We start from the raw sequence: 12,628 nt of genomic DNA, 5'->3' as shown, positions 1-12,628 counted from the left end.
AGAAAAGTCCAACAAGCAATAAACACATAACGGAGACGACAAGGGACGACACAGTACAAGAAAGACATAGACGAAGACCAGAGAAAAGAGATTAAAAGACACACAGAGTGCGACGGTCATTGGCCGACCATGAAAATAAAACTGGAAAGGCCAACAACCAAGGGACACATTAAAACACCACAAACTAAAACCCCAGGCCAAAAGCCACAGTCGACACTAAAAAAAAAAAAATGAAAAGGGACTCTCATATTGAATGATAAAAACCCCCTGCTCGAATAAAACGGAGAACTAAGTCAGCCATAGTAGAGTCATTGGTTAAAAGAGCAGGGAGTGTATCAGGCAGCGCGAACGTCTGCCTGAGGGCAGTTAAAAGTGGGCAGTCTAGTAAGACGTGTACCACGGTCAGGGCCAATCCGCAGCGACAGAGAGGCGGGTCGTCACGGCACAAGAGATACGCGTGCGTGAGCCGGGTATGTCCTATGCGGAGCCGGCAGAGGACGACGGCGTCCTTGCGAGACCCCCGCATGGAGGAGCGCCACACACTGGTTGTCTCCTTGACTGCCCGAAGTTTGTTGGGAGAGGGCAGGGTGCGCCACTCATCACGCCAAGCAGCAAGGACCTTCTGCCGCAATACGGATCGGACGTCACTCTCTAAAAGACCGATCTCCATGGCCGGGGAACTGACCGCCTGTTTCGCCAGTTCGTCAACCCGCTCGTTACCCGGGATGCCGACGTGACCCGGGGACCAAACAAAGGTGACAGAGCGGCCGCAACGGACGAGAGTATGGAGGGACTCCTGGATGGCCATCACCAGACGGGAACGAGGGAAACACTGGTCAAGAGCTCGTAAACCGCTCAGGGAGTCACTACAGATGACAAAGGACTCACCTGAGCGGGAGCGGAGAAACTCTAGGGCACGATAGATGGCAACCAACTCGGCAGTGTATACACTGGAGCCAGCTGCCAATGACCGTTGCTCACAATAATCCCGTAGAGTGAGAGCGTAACCAGTGTGACCAGAGACCACCGAACCGTCGGTGTAGGCCACCACCGCGTTCGGAAACTCGGCCAGGATGGAAAGAAAGCGGCGGCGGAGGGCCTCCGGAGGCACTGAGACCTTCGGACCCTGTGCCAAGTCGAGCCGAAGGCACGGTCGGGGCACACTCCACGGGGGCAGACGGAGATTGGCCCGGAAAACAGGCGGCAGAGGAAAAAAGTCAAGGCCACGGAGAAGGTCCGGGAGGCGAACCGCAATGGGACACCCTGACCGGGGCCGCCTATCTGGAACATGGACGATCGAGCGCGGGAACAGGAGACGGTAGTTTGGATGCCCTGGCATGCTATAAACGTGCGCGGCATAGGCGGCCAGAAGGCGGTCACGCCGGAACCGCAATGGAGGGACACCAGCCTCCACAAGTATGCTGTCGACGGGGCTTGTCCGGAACGCCCCGTGGCGAGGCGGATCCTGCAGTGGTGTATGGGATCCAGCAATCGCAATGCTGAAGGCGAGGCAGAACCGTACGCCACACACCCATAATCAAGGCGGGACTGGATCAGCGCTTGATATAGGTGGAGGAGGGTGGACCGGTCGGCACCCCACCTGGTGTGGCTTAAGCAACGGAGAGCGTTTAAGTGCCGCCAGCATGTTTGCTTCAGCTGCCTAATATGGGGCAGCCAAGTCAACCGGGTATCGAACACCAGTCCCAAGAACCGATGCGTCGCGACCACAGCAAGAGGTTCACCATCAAGGTAAAGGCGCGGCTCAGGGTGAACCGTGCGACGCCGGCAGAAATGCATAACGCAGGTCTTCGCGGCCGAAAACTGGAAGCCGTGCGCTACAGCCCATGACTGCGCCTTGCGGATGGCACCTTGCAGCTGCCGTTCAGCAGCGGCGATGCCACTGGAGCTGTAATATAGGCAGAAGTCGTCCGCATATAAAGAAGCCTCGACGGACGACCCCACCGCCTCAAGGAGCCCATTGATGGCAATTAAAAACAGGGACACACTGAGGACAGACCCCTGTGGGACCCCGTTCTCCTGGACCCGGGAGGAACTATGCGACGCAGCTACTTGCACGCGGAAGGAACGATACGAAAGAAAATTCTGAATAAAAATCGGTAGCGGGCCCCTAAGGCCCCACCCATGAAGTGTGGCCAGGATGTGATGGCGCCAAGTCGTATCGTATGCCTTCCGCATGTCGAAGAAGACGGCAACCAGATGTTGGCGGCGTGCAAAGGCTGTACGGATGGCAGACTCCAGGGAGACCAGATTATCGACGGCAGAGCGGCCTTTACGGAACCCACCCTGAGACGGAGCCAGAAGGCCCCGAGACTCGAGGAGCCAACTCAACCTCCGGCTCACCATACGTTCCAGCAACTTGCAAGGAACGCTGGTGAGGCTTATGGGGCGATAGCTGTCCGCCTCCAGCGGGTTCTTGCCAGGTTTCAATACGGGGAGGACTATGCTTTCCCGCCATTGAGACGGGAAAACACCCTCGACCCAGACGCGATTGAAAAGATCTAGGAGGCGTCGCTGGCAAGGCACTGAGAGGTGTTTCAGCATCTGGCTGTGAATGCGGTCTGGTCCAGGAGCCGTATCAGGGCAAGCAGAAAGTGCGCTCTGGAATTCCCATTCGCTGAAAGGAGCATTGTACGACTCCGCGTGGCGCGTGTGAAAGGAAAGCCTCCGACTTTCCAACCGCTCTTTCCGGGAGCGGAAGGCCAACGGGTAGTTCGTTGACGCGGAACACTGAGCAAAATGCTCTGCTAACCGGTCCGCAATCGTGTCGGAGTCGGTGCACACTGCTCCATTCAGCGAAAGCCCAGGGACAGAGACAGGTGGCCGATAGCCTTGGAGTCGCCGAATCTGGGCCCAAACCTGCGATGCAGAGGTACGGACGCCAATGGTGGAAACATAACGTTCCCAACACTCCTGCTTCCGTTGGCGAATAAGGCGTCGGGCTCGGGCGCGGAACTGTTTAAAAGCAATGAGGGTCTCCAACGACGGGTGCCGCTTATGGCGCTGAAGAGCCCGCCGGCGATCTCGAATCGCCTCTGCGATCTCGGGCGACCACCACGGCACAGTCCTCCGCCGAGGTGACCCGGATGTACAGGGAATCGCAGATGCCGCCGCAGAAACGATGCTGGTGGTGACCGACTGAACCACCGCATCAATCGGATCAGTGGAAGGAGGTGCGATCACTGCGACAGATGTAAATAAGTCCCAATCAGCCTTATTCAGAGCCCATCTGGAGGGGCGTTCAGAAGAGTGACGCTGTGGCAGTGACAGAAAGATGGGGAAATGGTCACTACCACATAAGTCGTCATGGACCCTCCAGTGGATGGGTGGTGAAAGTCCGGGGCTGCAAATAGAAAGGTCAATGGCCGAAAACGAGCCATGGACCGCACTAAAGTGGGTCGCCTCTCCCGTGTTTAAAAGGCAGAGGTCAAGCTGTGACAGAAGAGTCTCGACATCTCTGCCCCGGCCAGTAATCGCGGCGCTACCCCACAAGGGGTTATGGGCGTTAAAGTCGCCCAGCAACACAAAGGGAGGCGGCAGTTGTCCTATCAATGCAGCCAACACATGACGAGAGACATCACCATCCGGCGGAAGGTACAAACTGCAGACAGTAATAGGCTGAGGCGTCCACATCCTTACAGCGACAGCCTCTAAGGGTGTATGAAGAGGCACACACTCGCTGTAGATAGAGTTAAGGACGTAGACGCAGACTCCACCAGACACCCTCTCATAAGCTGCCCGGTTCTTATAATAACCCCGATACCCTCGTAGGGCAGGGGTCCGCATTGCCAGAAACCACGTTTCCTGGAGGGCAATGCAGAAGAAAGGGTGACTGCTGACGAGTTGGCGGAGCTCAGCAAGGTGGTGGAAAAAACCGCTGCAGTTCCACTGGAGAATCACTTTGTCCATGGGCGAAATAGGCGTGAAGGGACCGAGGAGGCAGATCACGTCACTGGGTCACCTGCTGTCACCGATCGAGGACCAGTACAATCGGCGTCCTTGGCGTCTGAGGGTATGGCGAGATCCAGGTCCTCAGCGGACGCCAGGATCTCCACCTCATCCCCAGACGCAGAGCCTGTATGGAGCGGTGGGGTGGATGCCACCGCGCGTTCCTTGGCCTTAGAGGCCTTCTTCTTCTTCGTCTTCTCTCTCTGCTCCTTGGACTTTACTAGCTGGGAGGGCTCCACCGAGTCAGTCTCCGGGACGGAGGAGGAGCGGGAAGCCCTGCGACCAGCCGCTGGCCTGCTTTTCAGCCATTGGCTGACGTCACCCTTCCCAGAGGTGGAAACCTGGGAAGGGAGGGACCCGAGGGATCCCTTGCGAGAGAGAGTCGCCGAAGAAGTCGGACGCTTCTCCGGCTTAGAGTTGGGGACTTGTGTCCCCGATGGTTGGGGGGTCGTTGCTCCTGAGGTAGATGGTGCAGGAGCAACAGATGGGGAAGTGCCCCCCACCATCAAGGGGGCAGGTGTAGTATTCCGGCTCAGAGTGTTCAGTGGAATCGGTGCAGCAGATGACAAAACTACTGTTTTGGCAGCGGTGGCATAGGAGCTGGTCAGAGCCACAGGATGTAGCCTCTCGTATTTCCGCTTAGCCTCAGTATAGGTCATGCGGTCCAGGGCCTTATATTCCATGATCCTTCGTTCTTTCACTAGGACCTTGCAGTCTGGCGAGCAAGGGGAATGGTGTTCGCCGCAGTTCACACATATGGGAGGCGGCGCACATGCAGTATTAGGATGTGAAGGGCGTCCACAATCTCTGCATGTCATGCTGGAAGTACACCGAGATGACATGTGGCCGAACTTCCAGCATTTGAAACACCTCATCGGGGGAGGGATATAGGGCTTCACATCACATCGGTAGACCATCACCTTGACCTTTTCGGGTAGGACGTCACCCTCGAAGGCCAAGATGAAGGCACCGGTGGCTACCTGATTATCCCTCGGACCCCGATGGACGCGCCGGACGAAGTGAACACCCCGCCGTTCTAAATTGGCGCGTAGCTCGTCGTCTGACTGCAAGAGTAGGTCCCTATGGAATATAATGCCCAGGACCATGTTGAGACTCTTATGGGGTTTGATCGTGACGGAAACATCCCCCAACTTGTCACAAGCGAGTAACCGCCGTGACTGTGCAGAGGATGCCGTTTTGATCAATACTGCCCCAGAGCGCATTTTGGACAAGCCCTCCACCTCCCCAAACTTGTCCTCCAAGTGCTCGACAAAAAACTGAGGCTTGGTCGCCATAAACGATTCCCCATCGACTCGTGTACAGACTAAATAGCGAGGTGAATAAGGTTCGCTGCCAACCATACCCTTTCGTTCCTCCCATGGTGTGGCCAGGGAGGGGAACGATTGTGGATCATATGCCTGAGCGTTGTATTGAGGCCGAGAACGCTTAGAGACTGCTGGCGGCTGGCTGCCAGCAAGAGATGATGTACCACGCTTCATCGCGGGTCATCCGCCCTGATGCCACCTACTCCGACCAAGGGCCCTCCCCACGGGCGCCACCCAGCCTCAGCAACGACCACCTGGCGGGATGGCCATTGCCGGGAGTCCCGATGCCCCAAGGAGACAGGCATCTACTCCTTGGCATACGCGGGGAGTTAACGGCGCAGGCATCAGTAGAGCGATCCCTGTGTTGTCAGGGGGCTACAACCGACAGGGTACATGGCGGCCCCACCACAACGGACTGGCTACCATGCTGGATTTCAGGCGAAATGTAGCCCATGATCGTCATTGGCGCATAAAGCGACACAGCAGAGCAGACTGCAAAAACCGCACCCAAGAACAAAGCCACGCCCTAGAAATGGTGAGTGGGCGGGACAGCTATGCGACGACGACCAACCAAGCTAGAGATGGTAATGAGCGATGGACACATTGCACCTTGTAAGGCGCCCTTCCCCAATCAGCTCGCTCTTCGGAAGAATTTAGAAGATGGAGGTCAAACCTGGTAGGGGACCATCACATAAGGCCGAAACGTTTGAGACTCCTTTTAGTCGCCTCTTACGACAGGCAGGAATACCGTGGGCCTATTCTTACCCCCGAACCCACAGGGGGCCATCGATGTTGAGGTCATTAGAAACGGAGCAGGAGTTGGCACTGCGTCAGGGAAGGGTAAAAGAAGTCCGCCGTCCCCTTTAAAAGGAACCATCCCAGCATTTGCTTGGAGCGATTCAGGAAAGTTACGGAAAACGTATCAGGATGGCCGGATGCGGATTTAAACGTCATCCTCCCGAATGCGAGTCTAGTGTACTAGTTGGCAGCTCGTCGTGTAGAAGCTAGCGTTGCTGGTGGTGGGATTCCGGGTTCGATTCACGGCTGGGTTGCTTTCTCCGCCCGGGAAGTAGGTGTCTGTGGTGTCATCATTTCATCATCATCCGTGAAGGTGGCGAAACTGGACTGTGTAAAGGTTGGGGCTTTGTACAGGCGCTGATAACCGTGCAGTTAAGCGCCCCAAAAACCAAACATCATCATCATCATCATCATACCATGGAATAACCACTGCGGCAGCTCGTTCGGAATACATTTAAATGAGCAGATTAAGTCAGCATTTTTAGTATATACATTGACTTCGTTCTTCATAAATGAAAGCAGGAACTACGACAAGACAAAGGAATTGGGATAACGAATGAGAAATACCTGATTGTGCTTCTGTTTGTAGATGACATGATTCAAGTTCACGAAATGACCTCCAAAGATCTATGTACCACCTGAACGAAATATGCAATGAATACAACTTTAAAATTTCTAGTAATAAAACGGAAATAAGTGCACTCCGAGGAAAATACTCAGTCAGTTTAAAACTAGTTTTGGATAATCCTGCTTTAGAACTGGTCTCTTAATCTTTCATTTAGGCTACGCTGTAAGATCTGATTTTTACTCTGATACTTAAAATAAATTACACAAATTCTAAGCTGTCTGTGACACTATTATCTGAATATTGGGCAATAAAGTACAAAAAGATTGTCCCGAAATTCTATAACGTGGTCGCGGTTCCTGTATTATGCTATGAAAGCGAAAACATGGTTGAAAAAAAAGCAAAAAAAATCACACGGCAGAGATGAGGTTCCTACGAAATTCGAAGAGCTGCACAACAAGAAATGATTAGGAATGAAGTTACTAGAGAAAAATTAAGTATTTTCAAAAGAAACTAAAAAATTCAAAAATATCGTGAAGACTGGTGAGAATGCTACGTCCCAGACTTCCCCAAAATATTCTGAACTACAAGCGGAATGGAAGACGTGATATTCAAAGGCCTCGGACGTGGGAGCAATTTCGTTTGAGAGACTATCCCGCGCGGCGACTACTGAAGTACTTATACATTATAGAATTCTTAAGTTATACAACCAAAATAAGTAAGTTTTAATGTAGTTTACGTTCACTGATGCAAAAAAAAATTTCTTGCTTTTTAAAGTGGGCTATGTTCTTTCTAAGGGTTCAAACTGTCTCCATGACAAATTTGAACAATATCTGTTAAGCTGTTTGGACTCTAAAACGAAACAGACTGTGTTACAAAGTAGAAAAGCAACTGAGAGAAAGAAGCGGCGTCGGTTTCTGCAGGAGGCGGCCATCATTTTGTAGGACAATGTTCGGGCACGCTCGGTTCAAGTCGTGACTGATTTGATCGGTATATAGGGATGGGGAGCGCCGCATCACGCACCACACTCATCTACATCTATATTTATACTCCGCAAGCCACCCAAAGGTGTGTGGCGGAAGGCACTTTACGTGCCACTGTCATTACCTCCCTTTCCTGTTCCAGTCGCGTATGGTTCGCGGGAGGAAAGACTGTCTGAAAGCCTCCGTGCGCTCTCTAATCTCTCTAATTTTACATTCGTGAACTCCTCGGGAGGTATAAGTAGGGGGAAGCAATATATTCGATACCTCATCCAGAAACGCACCCTCTCGAAATCTGGCGAGCAAGCTACACCGCGATGAAGAGCGGCTCTCTTGCAGAGTCTGGCACTTGAGTTTGTCAAACATCTCCGTAACGCTATCACGGTTACCAAATAACCCTGTGACGAAACGCGCCGCTCTTCTTTGAATCTTCTCTATCTCCTCCGCAAACCCGATATGGTACGGATCCCACACTGATGAGCAATACTCAAGTATAGGTCGAACGAGTGTTTTTGAAGCCACCTCCTTTGTTGATGAACTACAGTTTCTAAGGACTCTCCCAATGGATCTCAACGTGGTACGCGCCTTACCAACAGTTAATTTTATATGATCATTCCACTTCAAATCGTTCCGCACGCATACTCCGAGATATTTTACAGAAGTAACTGCTACCAGTGTTTGATCCGCTATCATATAATCATACAATAAAGGATCCTTCTTTCTATGTATTCGCAATACATTACATTTGTATATGTTAAGGGTCAGTTTCCACTCCCTGCACCAATGGCCTATCCGCTGCAGATCTTCCGGCATTTCGCTACAATTTTCTAATGCTGCAACTTCTGTGTATGCTACAGAATCATCCGCGAAAAACCGCATGGAACTTCCCACACTATCTACTACCTCATTTATATATATTGTGAAAAGTAATGGTCCCATAACACTCCCCTGTGGCACGCCAGAGATTATTTTAACGTCTGTAGACGTCTCTCCAGTGATAACAACATGCTGTGTTCTGTTTGTTAAAACTCTTCAATCCAACCAGAGAGCTGATCTGATATTCCGTGGGCTCTTACTTTATTTATCAGGCGACAGTGCGGAACTGTATCGAACGCCTTCCGGAAGTCGAGAAAAATAGCATCTACCTGGGAGCCTGTATCTAATATTTTCTGGGTCTCATGAACAAATAAAGTGAGTTGGGTCTCACACGATGGATGTTTCCGGAATCCATGTTGATTCCTACAGAGTAGATTCTGGGTTTCCAAAAACTACATGATACTCGAGCAAAAAACATGTTCTAAAATTCTACAACAGATCGACGTCAGAGATATAGGTCTATAGTTTTGCGCATCTGCTCTACGACCCTTCTTGAAGACTCGGACTACCTGTGCTCCTTTCCAATCATTTGGAGCCTTCCGTTCCCCTAGAGACTTGCGGTACACGGCTGTTAAAAGGGAGGGCAAGTTCTTTCGCGTACTGTGTAGAATCGAATTGGTACCCCGTCAGGTTCAGTGGACTTTCCTCTGTTGAGTGATTCCAGTTGCTTTTCTACTCCTTGGACACTTATTTCGATGTCAGCCATTTTCTCGTTTGTGCTAGGATTTAGAGAAGGAACTGCAGTGCGGTCTTCCTCTATGAAACATCTTTGGAAAAATGTGTTTAGTATTTCAGCTTTACGCCTGTCATCCTCTGTTTCAATGCCATCATCACCCCGGAGTGTCTGGACATGCTGTTTCCAACCACTTACTGATTTAACGTGAGACCAGAACTTTCTAGGATATTCTGTCAAGTCGGTACATAGAATTTTACTTTCGAATTCACTGAACGCTTCACGCATAGCCCTCCTTACGCTAAGTTTGACATCGTTTAGCTTCTGTTTGTCTGAGAGGTTTTGGCTGCGTTTATACTTGGAGTGAAGCTGTCTTTGCTTTCGCAGTAGTTTCCTAACTTTGTTGTTGAACCACGGTGGGTTTATCCCGTCCGTCACAGTTTTACTCTACACGTACCTGTATAAAACGCATTTTACGATTGCCTTGAACTTTTTCCATAAATACTGAACATTGTCAGTGTCAGAACAGAAATTTTCGTTTTGATCTGTTAGGTAGACTGAAATCTGCCTTCTATTACCCTTGCTAAACACGTAAGCCTTCCTCCCTCTTTTTATATTCCTATTAACTTCCATATTCAGGGATGTTGCAACAGCCTTATGATCACTAATCCCTGTTCTGCACATACAGAGTCGAAAATTTCGGGTCTGTTTGTTATCAGTAGGTCCAAGATGTTATCTCCACGAGTCGGTTCTCTGTTTAATTGCCTGAGGTAATTTTCGGATAGCGCACTCAGTATAATGTCACTCGACGCTCTGTCCCTACGACCCATCCTAAACATCTGAGTGTCCCAGTCTATATCTGGTAAATTGAAATCTCTACCTAAGACTATAACATGCTGAGAAAATTGATTTGAAATGTATTCCAAATTTTCTCTCAGTTGTTCTGCCACTAATGCAGCTGGGTCGGGAGGTCAGTAAAAGGAGCCAATTATTAACCTAGCTCGGCTGTTGCGTGTAACCTCCACCCATAATAATTCACAGGAACTATCCACTTCTACTTAACTACAGGATAAACTTCTACTAACAGCGACTAACTCTCCACCACCGGTTGCATGCAACCTATCATTTCTATCTGTCTGTACCTTTGTAAAAATTTCGGCAGAATTTCTCTCTGGTTTCAGCCAGCTTTCTGTACCTATAACGATTTCAGCTTCGGTACTTTCTATCAGCGCTTGAAGTTCCGGTACTTTACCAACGCAGCTTCGACAGTTTACCATTACAATACCGATTGCTGCTTGGTCCCCGCATGTCCTGCTTTGCCCCGAACTCGTTGAAGCTGCCGCCCTTTCTGTACTTGCCCAATGCCATCTAACCTAAAAAACCGCCCAGCTCACGCCACAAAACCCCTGCTACCCGTGTAGCCGCTTGTTGCGTGTAGTGGACTCCTGACCTATCCAGCGGAACCCGAAACCCCACCACCCTATGGCTCAAGTCGAGGAATCTGCAGCCCACACGGTCGCAGAACAATCTCAGCCTCTGATTCAGACCCTTTACTCAGCTCTTTACCAAAGGCCCGCAGTCAGTCCTGTCGACGATGCTACAGATGGTGAGCGGTGAGCTCTGCTTTCATCCGGCTAGCGAGACTGGCAGTCTTCACCAAATCAGATAGCCAGGGAGGGTTTCCTCCGATCCATAGCGACACACATCATTGGTGCCGACATGAGCGACCACCTGCAAATGGGTGCAACCTGTACCCTTCATGGCATCCGGAAGGACCCTTTTTCACATCTGGAATGACTCACCCCGGTATGCACACGGATTGCACATTGGTTTTCTTCCCCTCTCTGCCCCATTACGCGCCTGACGTTGGAGCTCCCAACTACCAGTAAGACCACCCTCTGCGACTGCTCGGATCTTGCAGACTGAGGGGCAACACCTGGAACAGGACAAGCAGCCACGTCAGGCCGAAGATCAGTATTGGCCTGAGACAGACCCGGACTTGCGCCCTTCTGAGCTCAGCTTGATTCCTGACGTGAAGGTAGCGTTCTCGCTTTCCGCGTCTGGGTTCCCGGGTTCGATTCACGGCGGGGTCAGGGGTTTTGTCTGCCTCGTGATGGCTGGGTGTTGTGTGATGTCCTTAGGTTAGTTAGGTTTACGTAGTTCTAAGTTCTAGGAGACTGATGACCATAGATGTTAAGACCCATAGTGCTTAGAGCCATTTGAACCATTTGTCGAACTTTGGGGTATTCGGTTCGGAGCTGTTATGGAGATACGTCAGACAATAGACCGCTCCATTCGAACTACCTAATCAACTGGCGTAGTTAGGGGTATCTTGCTCTTTCGACATCACTGGCGATGGCTTATATACATGAGCTGTTCAAAAAATATCCGACCTTTTTTAATTGTTGAAATCAACAATGGTATCAGGGCGCGCATGGGCTCATGTTTTCAGGCATATTTAGCACACATACCTGATTTTCTCCACTACTTCGGAACACTTGCAAGTCGTACACGTTGGATTTAGTATTCTGAGCAAAATGACGTCTTTACATCACATTTGGCTCCAAGCTTGGCGATTCTCAAGTTGAAACCATCGTGTGTTTGTGGACAAAGTAATGGGTACTGCAGGGCTAAAGGAGTGGTACAACCATTTCAAAGGTAGCCGCTAATCAATGAAGACAGAAGCCAGTTAAGGTACGCCCGCAATATCAACAAATCAGGTCGTTACTGATCCCGCAATATTGCTGGTGAAGCAGAATGGACTAATCACTATGAGAGAAGTTGCAGTCTAATCTAAAAGCCGTAAAGTCAACTAAATAACAAGGTATTACAATAACTAACGTCCGCCCCCGGTAGCTGAGTGGTCAGCACGACAGACTGTCAATCCTAAGATTCCTTCGATTCCCGGCTGGGTCGGAGATTTTCTCCGCCCAGGGACTGGGTGTTGTGTTGTACTAATCATCATTTCATCCCCATCGACGCGCAAGTCGCCGAAGTGGCGTCAAATCGAAAGACTTGCACCAGGCGAACGGTCTACCCGATGGGAGGCCCTCGTCACACGCCATTATTATTATACAATAACGAACAACTTAAATTGGAAAGAACACATAGAAAATGTTGCGGTTAAGGCTAACCAAAGACTGCGTTTTATTGGCACAACACTTAGAAAACGTAACAGACCTAGAAAGGACACTGCCTACACTACGCTTGTCCGTCCTCTTTTAGAATACTGCTGGGAAATGTGGGATCCTTACAAGATAGGACTGACGGAGTAGATCTAAAAAGTCCAATGAAAGGCAGCACGTCCTCCTATTATCGCGAAATACGAGAGAGTGTGTCACACAAATGATACAGGATTTTGGCTGGACATCATTAAAAGAAAAGCGTTTTTCTTTGCGACGGAATCTTCTCACGAAATTCCAATCACCAACTTTTTCCTCCGAAT

This window comes from Schistocerca gregaria, unplaced genomic scaffold (genome assembly GCF_023897955.1).
Source record: "Schistocerca gregaria isolate iqSchGreg1 unplaced genomic scaffold, iqSchGreg1.2 ptg000251l, whole genome shotgun sequence".
Classification (NCBI taxonomy): Eukaryota; Metazoa; Arthropoda; class Insecta; order Orthoptera; family Acrididae; genus Schistocerca; species Schistocerca gregaria.
The sequence above is the reverse complement of the archived record's forward strand: the minus strand, read 5'-3'. Positions refer to the sequence as shown.